We start from the raw sequence: 14,215 nt of genomic DNA on the forward strand, positions 1-14,215 counted from the left end.
GGGGGGGGGGGAACAGGGGGGGACAGGGGCAGCGAGAGTGAGCTAATAGCGAGCAAAACGAGGAGAGGGTAAACACAAGCCGAGAGGGGGAGCGCGGGAGGAGAGGCTAATGGGAGGACATCAGAGGGACATAAATAATGAGCGACGGGACAGGAAGAAAATGGAGCAAAAGGGGAGGAAAGCCTCATCCTGCTTTCTTTCGCAAAGTACACTCGCTAAAAGCTCCACGCTAACAAATCACTGCTAAAAGCTGGCTGGTGTGTTTGGGTGCGCTCACACTTGTAGCACAGCAGAGTACAGTGCTTGTAGCCAAATGGACCTCCAAAGTGTGGCCTGGTGGCCATTTGCGGCCTGCAGCTGTTTTTTTTTTTATTATTATTATTATTTTTTTATTGGCCCATGGCACATTCTAAAAATATTATTTAGCAAGACAACAAAAAAAACCTGAAAAAGATCAGCACTAATTTTACAAGAATAAAGGCAAAACATTAAGAGGGAAAAAACGTTTCCTAAAGTTTCATTTGACTAAAATAACGTCATAATAGAAGGAATTCTGCTATAGGCAGGTGGCCGTTATGTACAGGTGGCCGCTAAGACAGGTTTGACTGTAGTTGGAAAATTAAAAAAAAAAAAACCTTCCAAACTGCAATGATTGTATGAGAATAAAGTCAAAATATGAGGACAAAAAAAATTGCATTGTAATTTAAAAAGGCACAATTTTAGGAGAATAGACTCGTAATATGAAGAAAAATAATGTCAGTTTAGTAGAATAGAAGTGAAATATTAAAGGAAAAATACGTTATTTTTTCAAAAAGTCGTAATATTAGGAAAAACAAAACAGCGAATAAAGTTGTACGTTTTGGAAAGTTAGGTTGCAGGAAAAGTTGTAATGTTACAAGACTAAAGTAAAAATATGATGGGAATAAAGTCATAATTACAAGAAAATGTACATGAAGTTGAAATACTGTAGTTGAAAAAAACCCCCAAAAAACAACAACAACAACAACAAAAAAGAGCAGAAATTTAAAAAACTAAGAAAGTCGTATTTTACGCTGAAAAAAGCCACTATTTTATGAGAATAAACTTGCAATATTATGAGGGAAAAAAATTTCATTTTAGTTGCATAGATTTGAAATATTAAAGAAAAATTACTTTAAAAAAAAAAATCGTAATTTGTGAAAAACAGACAAAACAAAATATTATTGCAATAAAGCCATAATTACAAAGAAAAAAAATTACAGAAAAGTTGAAATAGTTGGAAGACAAATGTAAAAAAACCCAACAGAAATGGAAAAAAATGAAAAAAAATGTTAAGGTTGAAAAAAGTCGCAATTTTACGAAAATAAACTCGTAATATTATGAGGAAAAATAATGCAATTTTAGTCGCAGTTCACCTTTCACAGACTTGCTGATTCGTATCTTTTTGGTGCAATTTTAGTGCTTTTTAAAAAAAATTAGTGTATGAACGCTGTTATAGGCCGAGCCTGGCCCTTTAAGAAGAATTGCATTGTGGGAAGTCTCTCATCTGTCTGCACCGTCCATTGTCTTCTGCATCCTGATTGGCTGTAGACAATTGTCAATCAGTCTCCTTCATGCCCTGCTGTGTCTCTTGTGTCATCGCTAGATTGCTTGCTTGCTAGCTTGCCGTCTTTGTATGTTTGCAAGTTCCTCCCCGACAAAATCCACACTGTTGACAAAATGTTCTGCACCCAAAAAGCAGAGGAGGATGCTAACTATCGCACAAAAGGTTGGACTTCTGGACAAGTTAACAGAATGCTAATGAGGATGATTTGTGATAAAAATGCATTACAAACACAGTTGGACTCGCGCAGTGTATAACACGACAAGACGCGCGCCATATTATATGCTTACCGGAGAATGTATGCAAACAGAGGCAACTTTTGGTGTCAATTTTTTTACGTTAACCGAAAAACACGAGTATGCTAACCGAGGTTCCACTGTCATTAAAAGGTAGCCAAGTCTCGTCCGGATCAAGACTTTCTTTTGGATCCAAGTGGACAAAACCAAACATATACTAGCGCTAGCATAAAACTAACTCTCCTACTTTTCCGCCCTTCGCCATTGGTCTCGCTCTAATTTTAATTGCGACTGTCGGCTGGCTAAACTGTGTGAGCCTGAACCAAAAGTTTTATTTAACAATTCTGTCAACCAGGACCTCAAAGACTGCTATTTAGAATTCCTGACGAGCGTACTTAAAACTTTCAAGTAAATGTCTACTTGTCATATTAGCAAACACATGTGGCAATTGGACAATTCCAAAAAAATAGTTAGCAAGTCATGCCACCAAGCAAAACCCCATACAAGTATTTTATACGCAATAAGATGAGAAGTTATTGATCCATAGACCAAGTATTCTTCTGTGTTGTCTCAGGAAATTCTTTCCAGTGCAAGCTACGTCCGACTTAAGCTAACATGCCAAAACGTCAAGCCTTGTATGTTTTGGCGGGCAGAGGCCGCGACAGGCGGATGTTTGGCCATCGACTTTTCCTCCGCATGCTCATGGGGAATGTTAAGAATGTGACACACTTCTACTTGGTGACGTCTTGCAGAGCACAGAGATGGACTAAGCTCCGCCCGCGACCGTTTGTATCGTCGTACGCAGGGTTACGCAAACAGTACCTGCATGCCGTGTTTGTTGGAATTTACATTTCAATGGAAAGCAGACTAATGAACCGATCAACATGCATCTATTACACATAACACAATGCAACGCAACATAACACAACGCAACATAACGTAACGCAAAACAACATAGCGCAACAGTGTAATGCAAATAACGCAACATAACATAACGCAACATTCAACACAACGCAATGCAACATAACGCAACCTAACGCAACGCAACATAACACTATGCAATATAACGCAACCTAACGCAACGCAACATAACATAACACAACACAACGCAATGCAACATAACATAACGCAGCCAAATGCAATGCAACATAACAAAAATAAAAATAACACAACCCAACATAACATAACATAACGCAACGCAACATAACACAATGCAACTAACGCAGCATAACGCGAAGCATCATAATGCAACACAAAATATAACGCAAAGCAACATAACAAAGCTACTTTTTTTTTTTTACTGTCAGAAGCAGGTACCACCATAAGGTGGTGTCCAAAGTGCGGCCCAGGGGCCACTCACAATGGGTGATAGCTGACGATTAGCAGTTTGTGTCCATATTTCGCTGAAAGCTGGAAGGTAATGATAAACGAGGACTCTGAAGACGCAGCACAAAGCAAAATACGACGCCTCACCTCCTCACTGTCGCATTAGGATTGCAGATTCAGCAAAGAGACGTTTGTTGGAATTTACATTTCAATGGAAAGCAGACTAATGAGCCAATCAGCATGCATCTTCTTCCTTTTCAAATTATTGAAGGCATATTCATGAAAGGAACTTGCCATGGAAACATGTCCGATCTCATTCAACACGCCTTCCCTCACCTTCCACACCTGAGACGACCCCCGGCATTCATCACAACTACCAAGCAGACTACTGCACACGGCAACGCTGGCGGAGGAGGCAGAGCTTCATACATCACATGTCACAGAGCGGTTAGCTGACCGTGTCACCGTCGCTGCCTTGAAGAACAATCACTCGGAGATTAGCGCATAGTCAGAATATCTCGGGGTATTTCTATCAGCAGGTACACCGAGTCACCAAACACACATACAGTACATACCCTTATTGCATAACAACTTATGGCAGGCTTTATTACACATATCAGGTGGTGCGGATTCATCTTTTAGTTGGAGAACATGCAAGACTCGATGACATGATCAATGATGTTCACGTATATTGCATATTATTTTAAGCATTTATACATCCTCCAATATCCCTTCATAGAAATAAGTCTTTTATTTAATGTAACATAAATGACAATACTATGACATCATTTTGGAATAGTTGAATAGAATTCAACATTTTTAATATTCGTTAAAAAAAGGACATTGTGTTATGTTATGTAATACAATTTATATGTAATATAACACAATACAATACAAATTAGGGCTACATTTTTCGATAAATCAGATAAAAAAAAAAACCCCACATTTCCGCCTCTTTGAACTGACAGAGTGAATAAGTGCACAAACACCAGGTTATTGCTTGAATATTCTGTTAAAATAATGTTAAATAATACAAACTCAAAATGCTTGTCAAATAGTTTCAGTAAAACTAAAGGCCCTGTCGCACCTTGACTATTTAGCCAGCTTACGTCAACGTATGAAAAATTGGCCAATACGCTGGCCTACGTCCAATAAGTTATGGGTAAGTTAGTATAAGTTAAGAGCACACTGAAGCACGCTGGCATACGTCATAGTACGTCCAAGTCGTCCGAAAATTTTGTGCATGCACAAAACATTTCGACGTATGTCAACGTATGATTCATACGTTCCGCATCCGCGGGCAATAAGTTAGGCGTTCGTTGACGCCCGTTCACACACGCTATTTGTAAGTTACGTACAAGTCAAAATACGTCAACATACCTTGAGACAGAACTGTCTTCTTGGCGAGTGAAGATGGAGAGGAGGAGAAGCTGTCGTGTTTGTATTTGCAGGTAAGTTTGTATTTACTTATTTGTAAATACTAAATTAATAAAATACAAATGGTAGTATTTTTTTTCCCCATAAAATTTAAACTTTTTTAAATTACTCATTTATTCTCTTAATTGTCCATCCATTCATATTCTATGCCGCGTATCACTAGGGTCGTGGGTATGCTGGAGCCTATCCCAGCCGACTTCTGGCGAGAGGCCGAGCTGGACTGGTCGCCAGCCAACCGCAGGGCACATATAGACAAACAATCGTTCACACCCACAGACAATTTAGGACAAAAGCCACACACGGGAGAAGATGCAAACTCCACACAGAGATGCCCAACGGAGATTCGAACCCAGATCTTCCCCATCTCCTGACTGTGTGTGGCCAACATGCTAGCCACTAGGCCACCGTGCGGTCAAAAGAACATTCCTGCACATCCTTTCACTGATGGCATGAGAATGAGCAGCGGAACATACTCCACCAAAAAAGGGAAGACAGTGACGTATTTGCGTGCGGCAGTAAATATTTCATTTCTCTCTTAGTGTGCACGTGGATGAGCTATTTCCACAGCAGTAGCGAAGGAAAAAAAAAAGCTTTTCCATGATGGGGTTGACATCCTTGCCTCAAAATACCAGCTAAACACATCATGTCCTTGTTAAAAAAATAAATAACAAAAACCAATGTAACAAAGTCAAGTCATAAACGTCTCAAAAACAACCAGTCGTGTTTGAAGCAAACGCTTTCATTTAAACTTCATTACAATTTAAGGCCACTTTGATATTTTGTAAAGCAACACGTGTAGATATGCTAAGAAGTTATATTGGCTATTTTGGGAACCTATGCCCCACGATAAACGAGGGAACAATGTATAAGCCGCTACTTTTTTCTTAAACTTTGAACCCTGCGGCTTATATAGCGGTGCGAATAATTTATGGCTAAGTTTTAATCTTGTGACATCTCCTTTACTTCCTTTACTTTCCATTGGAAATCGCTGGAGGTCATTATATATTAAAGTATAACTATATAATAGTCTGACTCACGGTGTTATCTTACAAAAGAACACTAAACTCATCACACAGCAGCTTACACTCAAAAGGTGTCCGAACTATACAAACATGAACCAATACGAGAAAAAAACTCAACTCTCTTTAAGTTTTCTCATAATGCATTGCGTCTAAGCTCCCTCTGGTGGACAGAGGAAGCATTGCAGCACCAAAGAGCTGCCTGGTCCTCAGGGAGTCGTGCACGCCACAAAATACCATTTTATGTTGTGGATCTGTTTTCAGATTCTCATATTATGACTGTAAAACGTCTTTTTTCTTTAATATTTAAACTAAAATAACATTATTTTCCTCATAATTTCTCGTTAGATTACTTTTCTCTGAATATTTGGACTTTATTCTCGTAAATTTACTGCTGATTTTTCAATTTTTGCTGTTTTTTGTACTTTTCTTTCTTGCTCTTTTATGTACAACAACATTTTAAAGCGCATGCAGAGATAGATATGTATACGGATGTTTTTTAGGACAGCTACATTTCTTTTCAACATGAATGAATGAATATACAATCAATATATTATTTGTATTTTAAGATTGAGCCCTGAGCCTCAGACTGCATCCTTGCCATGTTCCTCTCTGTCGTCTCTTCAGGGGTCACCACAGTGACGCAGGAGTTTAGTGGCCGCCTTGTTTTTAAAATGCCAGATGGTCTTCCTGACGCAGCGCTCCCATTTATCCCGCCTTGGGAACGCCACTGGAGATTCCCAGCGGTTTGGTGTTGGGGCGCCGGCCAAGAGCCCAACCCCGCGCTCGCTGTGCTACCAATGCTGCCTTCTGGTTATAACGTGAATTCAAGGCAAGCTTTGCTACGCCTTTTCCTTTTTTTACGTTTCACTAGAAGGATACTTTTTTTGCACTTTAATCACATTTAAGTATGCTCAAACGTGACTTAAAAACACGGCTCGCATGCTCTAAGCTCATTCTATTCCTCCAAGAGAACATGTCTTTGAAATTTGAACAAATTAAAAAAGGTCCAACGGCCCCCAGTATTGAACAACATGTGTCCAGGGGTGCTGGTTGACATCTGATATGTGTGGATTTCCATTTTTCTGTGGCCAACATAAAAGCTTCATTAAGTGTTCAGGCAATGTTTTAAATCACTTTTCAACATTCTCAACTGTCATGCAAGTGTAAAAAGAAGTTAACCGCTGTTAATAATACTGTAAATGTAAATATTCTGTTCCAGCTCAAACTGTGGCCACCATAAAAGCTTTTTTTTTTTTAAGTATACAAGCAATGTTTGAAGTCACTATTTGACATTGCAAACTGTCATACAAGTGTAAAAAGACGTTAAACACTGTTAATAATAATGTCAATAGAAATGGTTTGGTCTGTGGCCATCATAAAAGCTTAATTAAGTGTACAGACAATGTTTGAAGTCGCTCTTTAACATTCCTAACTGTCGTATACAGTATGTGTAAAAAAAAGTCAGCGGGGTAATAATATGAAATGCTAAATTCCCGTCTACATTCTTCGTCGTCCCTTAACACTCCTTGCTGTTGCCGATCCTTTTTTTTTTGGAAGAAATGTCATGAAAAAAGTCAAAGAAAAAGCAAAAAGCCAAGTTGTGTGCAGCCTTAGAGAAAATGTTTTCTTTCTATTATTTTAGTATGTACTATTTATTTAAGGTTTACTGTATATAAGGTTCCACTCCAATAATATTCTTATTTTATTATGGTATTATTTTACAAAGCTATCTTCTATTATACATTTATTTATTGCTTATAATATTTCTGTATCTACATGAACTCTGCATTAGTCTAACCATTATGGAATGTTTGTCACTGTGTCCTGTACGTTCATTTATTTGTGGTGGACTGCCACAAATACACAACACATTATCATGGGACTGTCAGCATCCAGCATCATTTTTGCACACAAAACTAGCTAGCATTTACCGCACAGATCGTGGATGACGTCCAGGGATGATGACCAGGCGTAGCGCTCCAGAGGGGCTGGCAGCGGTGCCTCCAGCTGGTAAGCGCCGCGCTTCTTCCAGTAGAGGAGCATGACGTCGCGTCATTGACTGCACGTCCGTGAACGAACAGACTATGAAGTCAGCCCCAAACAACACCTGCAGCCGGCCATGACGTCATCTTTCAGAATAAAAGCCTGCTTTAAATGCCTGCCAATGTGCTCATTCCACATGCTGTATTGTCCTGGCCAGCGCTAGCTACCAAGTCAATCTTCTGGACGTCCTTTCTCAGTGCGAGTGGAGCAGCTTGTGTGGGACGTGTGGAGCGCGGGGTGGGGGTTCTTGGGAGGGCCCACTCCATCACACAAGCCTTGCATTCATGCCGAGACAAGCTGGGCCAGTCTGGGCTTCTGGACCAGAGCGCACAAAGATGTCCTTTAAACTCTCCTCCTATCCTACATCCTACAGAGTACACTCTCTTTATTACTGGAAAGGTCGCACATACTCCGCATGCATTATGAATGCCCCCACAACCTCTACTGTACATTCATCATGCCTTTTTAGAAATGAGCATCACATCCTTATGTACTGTCAATACTGTAGTGTACTGGCTGGCTTTGTATCATGTTGACTTAGTAAAAGGCATACTGTGTTGTTAGCAGGATTGCACTCAAAGTACTGGAAAAGACTTTGTAGTTTGTTGGAGGCATGATATTACGATACTATTATATCATGATATTTTGGTACTATGATACAAAGATATTTTGGTGAGGATCGGGATTAAAAAGTGGCAAAACAGGAAGTTAGTGTTTGACGGCATCAATGGAAGAGAACGTGGCCTCCACCCTCCCCCGTTCACTATCCTCCATGAACCAGGAAGTAGTCTGCTAGCTTCTTTTTACACTTGCGTGACAGTGTTTAACTTATTTTTCCACTTAAATGACAGTGTTTAACTTCTTACACCTGCGTGAGAGCGTATAACTTTTAACGCTGGGGTGAGTGTTTAACTTCTTTTCAAGCTCGTATGACAATGTTTAACTTCTGACACCTGCATTACAGTGTTTAACTTCTTTTCACACCTGCATTAGAGTGTACAACGTCTTTTTACGCTGGGGTGACAGTGTTTAACTTCCTTTTACCCATGCATGATATTTAAGAATGTTACAATGCGACTTCTTATTTCCTATGGGAATATCAAGCGGTATCGTGGACAAGCGTAAAAGGTTGCTCACTAAATGATGAGTATCCCCTTTGCTAAAACAACACACAGCAATTATTTTGTAAAGTAACGTAAGACTCCTGACAACAGGAGAAGGAATACTGCGAAGGGAAGGGAAGGGAAGGGAAGGGAAGGGAAGGGAAGGGAAGGGAGGGACGTGGCGGCAGGCTGCGGCCAACATGTCCAATTTTGGGATGAGAAATGAGAGGGTAGGCAGGGAGCCGGCTAGCAGTGCAGGCTTTGCGGACATGTGGTAATAATCTCGCAGGCAGCTTCGGGCTTTGAACGAAGCAAGCACACGTGCAGCATGAGCACCTCCTGCACTCACTTTCATCACCAACACACCTGCAGCCTTGCTCACCATGTTTCCGTTAGGAAGACATCTGATCATCACGTGCGCAAATTTAGCAGGTTTTTATTACACGTTGGGGGGCAGCGATGGTAAGATTCACTTCATCCCCCACGGGAAAGTTTTTAGTCACGCAAGAGAGGATTCTATATTGACCATAAATCTACATGCTTATGTGTAAAGCTCCCCTATTATGTAAAAGGTACATTTTAATAATGATGTGGCGGACATGACACCACCTCTGACCCCGCTCCTATCCAGATGAACCTGCCCCACGTGTATGCCCACCCATTGTAAAGAAGCAGGCTTCTCTACACATCTTTAAAAAAGGTTTTACATCTTATTATATGAAACTATGGGAGCAAAAATCGTCGGTAATTTTACAAGAATAAGGCCAAATTATTAAGAGAAAAAAGTTGTAATCTAGCAAGAAAGTCGTAATTTTACAAGAATAATATTGTAATTTGAGAAAAAAAATGTCATTTTAGCAGCATAAAGCTGAAATATTAAAGAAACACAAAGTCGCAATTATATGAGAATAAACTCTTAATATTATGCATCGAGTTGAAATATTAAACAACATTTTTTATTTGTATTAAAAGTCGTAGCATAATGGGAAAAACTAAAGCAAAATTAAGTTGTCATTTTTGGAAAACTAGGTTGGGGAAAGAAATTATAATATTATGGGAATAAAGTCATATTGCAAAAAGAAAACTTACAAAGATTATTTAAGAAAAAGTTGAAATATTTGGAAAATAAAAAAATGCTGTAATTTCACAAGAATAAAGTCTAAATATTAAAGAGAAAACAAGTCGTATTCTAACGAGAAAAAAGGTGCAATATTACCAGAATAAACCCATAACATATGAGGAGAAGTAATTTCATTTTAGGTGCATAGAGTTGAAATAATAAAAAGAAAAGTTATTTATTAAACGCCGTAATATTATGAGAAACAGAAACAAAATAAAAGTTGTAATTTATGGAAAATTAGGTTGGGGATGTTAGCACTTTAGCACACATACATACAGTGGTTTGCCTCCTTCCTGATTTCTCTTTTTTTTTGCGTGTTTGTCACACTTCAAACTAATTTAAATATTAGTCAGTGACAACACAACTGAACATAAAATGCAGTTTTTAAATGAAACTTATCATTAAAGGAGAAAAAAATCCAAACCTACACGTCCCTGTGTGAAAAAGTGATTGCCCCCTAAACCTAATAACTGGTAGGGCCACCCTTAGTAGCAACAACTGCAATCAGGCGTTTAATAACTTGCAATGAGTCTCTTACAGCGCTGTGAAGGAATTTTGGCCCACTCATCTTTGCAGAATTGTTGTCATTCAGCCACATTGGAGGGTTTTCCAGCATGAAGCGCCTTTTTAAGGTCATGCCACAGCATCTCAATAGGATTCAGGTCAGGACTTTGACTAGACCACTCCAAAGTCTTCATTTTGTTTTTCTTCAGCCATTCAGAGGTGGACTTGCTGGTGTGTTTTGGATCATTGTTCTGCTGCAGAACCCCAGTTGGTTTCAGCATGAGGTCACAGATGGCTGGACATTCTCCTTCAGGATTTTTTGACACCAGAATTCACATCTACACATCTTAAAATAAAGTTTCAAGGCAAACTTGATCAGGTTTAGTTTTGTAATTATTGTTGAAATGGAAGTGATTCCCTCTATTGCAAGGTGAACAGAATAGCAGAAGTGCATATATACTTTTTACGCTCGGGACCAATTTGGTCCCATTTGACTCGCATTAGAAGCACATGTTTTTGCAACCCTGATATATTATAATGCATGAAAACTTAATAAATGTAAGTCTACTACACATTCCACCTGATGGAGGACATCTTTGAGGAAGAAGAAGAAAAAAAGGCTTCGCTACACATCTTAAAATGCAGCCCTGACAACTATCCGTCAGCCAGCTACAGACGTGGGAGCTATGAATTCCATCATTTTGTTTTTTTATTCAGCTAATAGGCTAACCTAGCATGATGTTTGAGTGTAATGTTAGCACTTTAGCATCACATAGCTTGTGCACATAGTATTGTGTACCTCTGAAATGTATTTAAAATGGACACAAAAATACTATAATATGGTACTTTTAAGTGGTGACACTGCTATTAGGTGCTAATCACGTCCTCTGGCTTGTAAGAAGTAAAGTACAGTCAGCAGATCTGCTCAGTCAAGCAGATAATGTGTGTGTGTGCGTGTGTGTGTGTGTGTGTGCGTGTGTGTGTGTGTGTGTGTGTGTGTGTGCGAGGTTGTGGCTCGTGACTTGTTCCAGTTCAGACTTCCTCCTCCATTGTTTTGCTTTACTCCCACCAGTAATTCCCTTTCTCTCTCGTCGTCCTCATCCTCGTGTCCAGGCGGCACTCATGACGTCCTGGTCTCTTTAGATGTTTACACGTTAGGCTAACACGCTGTACAACAGGGGTGTCCAAAGTGTGGCCCGGGATGGGGCCGATGTGGCCCACGGCACATTTCAAAAATATCATTTAACAAGACAATTTTACAGGAATAACGTCGTAATATTATGCGGAAAAATAACCACATTTTAGTAGAATAGAGTTAAATATAAAATATTTTTGTTTGTTTGTTTTTTTTAGTCGCAATATTTTGAGAAACAAAACAAAATAAAGTTGTCACTTTTGGAAAATTAGATTTCGGAAAAAGTAATATTGTCACGAGAATAAAGTGAGTCATAATTACAGGAAGAAAATTGACAAGAAAAAGTTGAATTGTTTGGAAAATGTAAAAAAAAAATGTGAAATGAAAGTTTACAACAATAAAGTAAAAAATATTTCGAGAAAAAATAACCTTGTAATATTATGAGAAAACATGTTGTCATTTTAATAGCATAGAGTGGAAATATTAAAGAAAGAATGTGTTATTTTTTAAAAGGTCATAATAGTATGACAAAAAAAAAAATTATCAATTTGCAATTTTTGGAACATTTGGTTGGAAAAAAATTATTATGGAAATGGGGTCTGAATATTATGGGAATAAAGTAATAATTATAAGATGAAAATTTACAAGAAGAAAGTAAATAAATAGTTGGGGGGAAAAAACAGTTGCGGTAATTTTACAAGAATAAAAGTAAAAACATTGAGAAAAAAAGTCGTATTCTAACAAAAGAAAAAAAAGGCGCAATTTTATTTATTTATTTATTTTATTTATTGTTTTACAAACAAAACAACAAATAAAGTTGTAATTTTTGTAAAATTAAGTTGCGGAAAAACTTATAATGTTCTGAAAATAAAGTCAAAAATATTTTGGGAATAAAGTCAGAATTACAAAAAAAAAAATACGAAAAAAATATGAGTAAGACAAAACAAAATAAAAGTTGTCATTATTGGACAATTTGGTTGGAAAAAAGTTATAATATACAAATATCGTCATAATATTCCAAAAAGAAAATTTACAAAGATTATTTTAGAAGAAAGTTGAAATATTTGGTAAATTAAAAAAGAACTAATTTTAGGGGGAGAAAGTTCAAATATTACACAATTTTAAAAGTAATATTCTTTTGGGAAAATAGTCACAATTTTACAAGAATAAACTAGTAATATTACGAGAAAAAAATAATGTAGTTTTAGTAGCATAGAGTTGAAATATTAAAGAAAAAAATATTTTTTTGAAATGTCATAATAGGAGAAACAAAAAGTTGTAATTTTTGGCAAATTAGGTTGGGGGAAAAGTTTTAATATTATTGGAATAAAGTCAAATTATGATGGGAATAATGTCATAATATTACAAAAAGAAAATTTACAAAAGAAAGAAAGTAGAAATATTTGGAAAAATAATTTAAAAAAAAAAAAACTTTGGGAAATTTGGGAAAAAAAAGCAACGCATGAACTAACCGTTCATCTTTCCCGTCGTTTACGAAGCAATTTTGACAAATGGGCAGCAGGAGGAGGACAGCGGCGTCGTTTAAGCATCGAGGTTAACAGCTAATCGTTTCCTGCTTGTGTTTCTGACTCAGAGTTTGGTCTAATCCTGATTGGGTTCCGTGGTAATGGGAAATTGTTTCAATAAAGTTACATTAAAGTACATTTATAAAATTAAATTCGGCTCAGTCTTGTTTGTGACATTTAAAAAAATGAAGAAAAAAAAAGCAGCCTTATGGGAAAGTGATTATTATATTTTTATTTTATTGTGTTTGTATGACAGTTCAGTCAAGTACTGGATGCATTTTCTTGTTTTCATTGGTCCAAGTTGTCGTTTTTAACGTTTTCTTGCAGTGGAAGTGTACCTAAAGTGGGCGGAGCTAGCTTTACTGATGATGCCACGGCATGTACAGTAGGTGTCCAAACCCTCCACTGGGTCACAGCTTTAAACTCTTTAAACTTCTTGGCCGATATTGGACAGGCTCTGCTCGCGTGACACCCAAGGCAAGCGTAAAGATTGTCTATTCGACACGGCAGTGTCACTCTGATGAAGTCACCGCCGTAAACACGATCACAGCCGGAGGCCTTTTCTTGTCTTCCTGCTTCTATCGTGTGTCTCTTCCCATCATTCTTCTCCTCCCAGGATCCTCTTACACTTTTTTTTGTGAGACATTGATTCACGCTTTCTTTCAATATCACATGAGGTTTTTCTCCCTCAGGCCTTATTGTGTCACGGAGAACCCTTTTAAAAAGTAAAACTACCATATTATCCTGTTTTTATACATGTTAAATAAGTGTCAGAGGCACACAACAGTGCTGGGGTGTCCAAAGTGTGGCCCGCGGCACATTCAAAAAATATAATTTAACAAGAATACTAAAAAAGAAAAAAAAAAATGCAAAAATCAGTAGTAATTTTACAAGGATAAAGACAAAATATTAAGAGAAACAAAAGTTGCAATCTAACGATAAAATGTCAGCATTATTTTTGAGAATAATGTCGTAATATTGTGAGGAATTGAAATAATGAAAAAATATGAAAGAAAAAAATAAGTATTTTTTTTACGTCGTAGTAATATGAAAAAAAAACAAAATGAAGTTTTGAAGTCATTTTTGCAAAATTAGGTTTCGTAAAAAGTGAAAATGTCACCAGAATAAAGTTAAAATATTACGAGAAAAAATAACCTTATAATATTATGAGGAAAATTTTT

At 37.6% G+C, this 14,215-nt stretch overlaps 1 protein-coding gene across 1 annotated transcript in view; it reads right to left on the reverse strand.

The window, feature by feature from the left end:
* Nucleotides 1-14,215, reverse strand: part of plekhg5b (pleckstrin homology domain containing, family G (with RhoGef domain) member 5b) — a 73,864-nt gene that overhangs the window by 56,449 nt on the left and 3,200 nt on the right. The window lies entirely within an intron of this gene.

The sequence above is a fragment of the Dunckerocampus dactyliophorus genome, chromosome 1 (genome assembly GCF_027744805.1).
Source record: "Dunckerocampus dactyliophorus isolate RoL2022-P2 chromosome 1, RoL_Ddac_1.1, whole genome shotgun sequence".
Lineage (NCBI taxonomy): Eukaryota > Metazoa > Chordata > Actinopteri > Syngnathiformes > Syngnathidae > Dunckerocampus > Dunckerocampus dactyliophorus.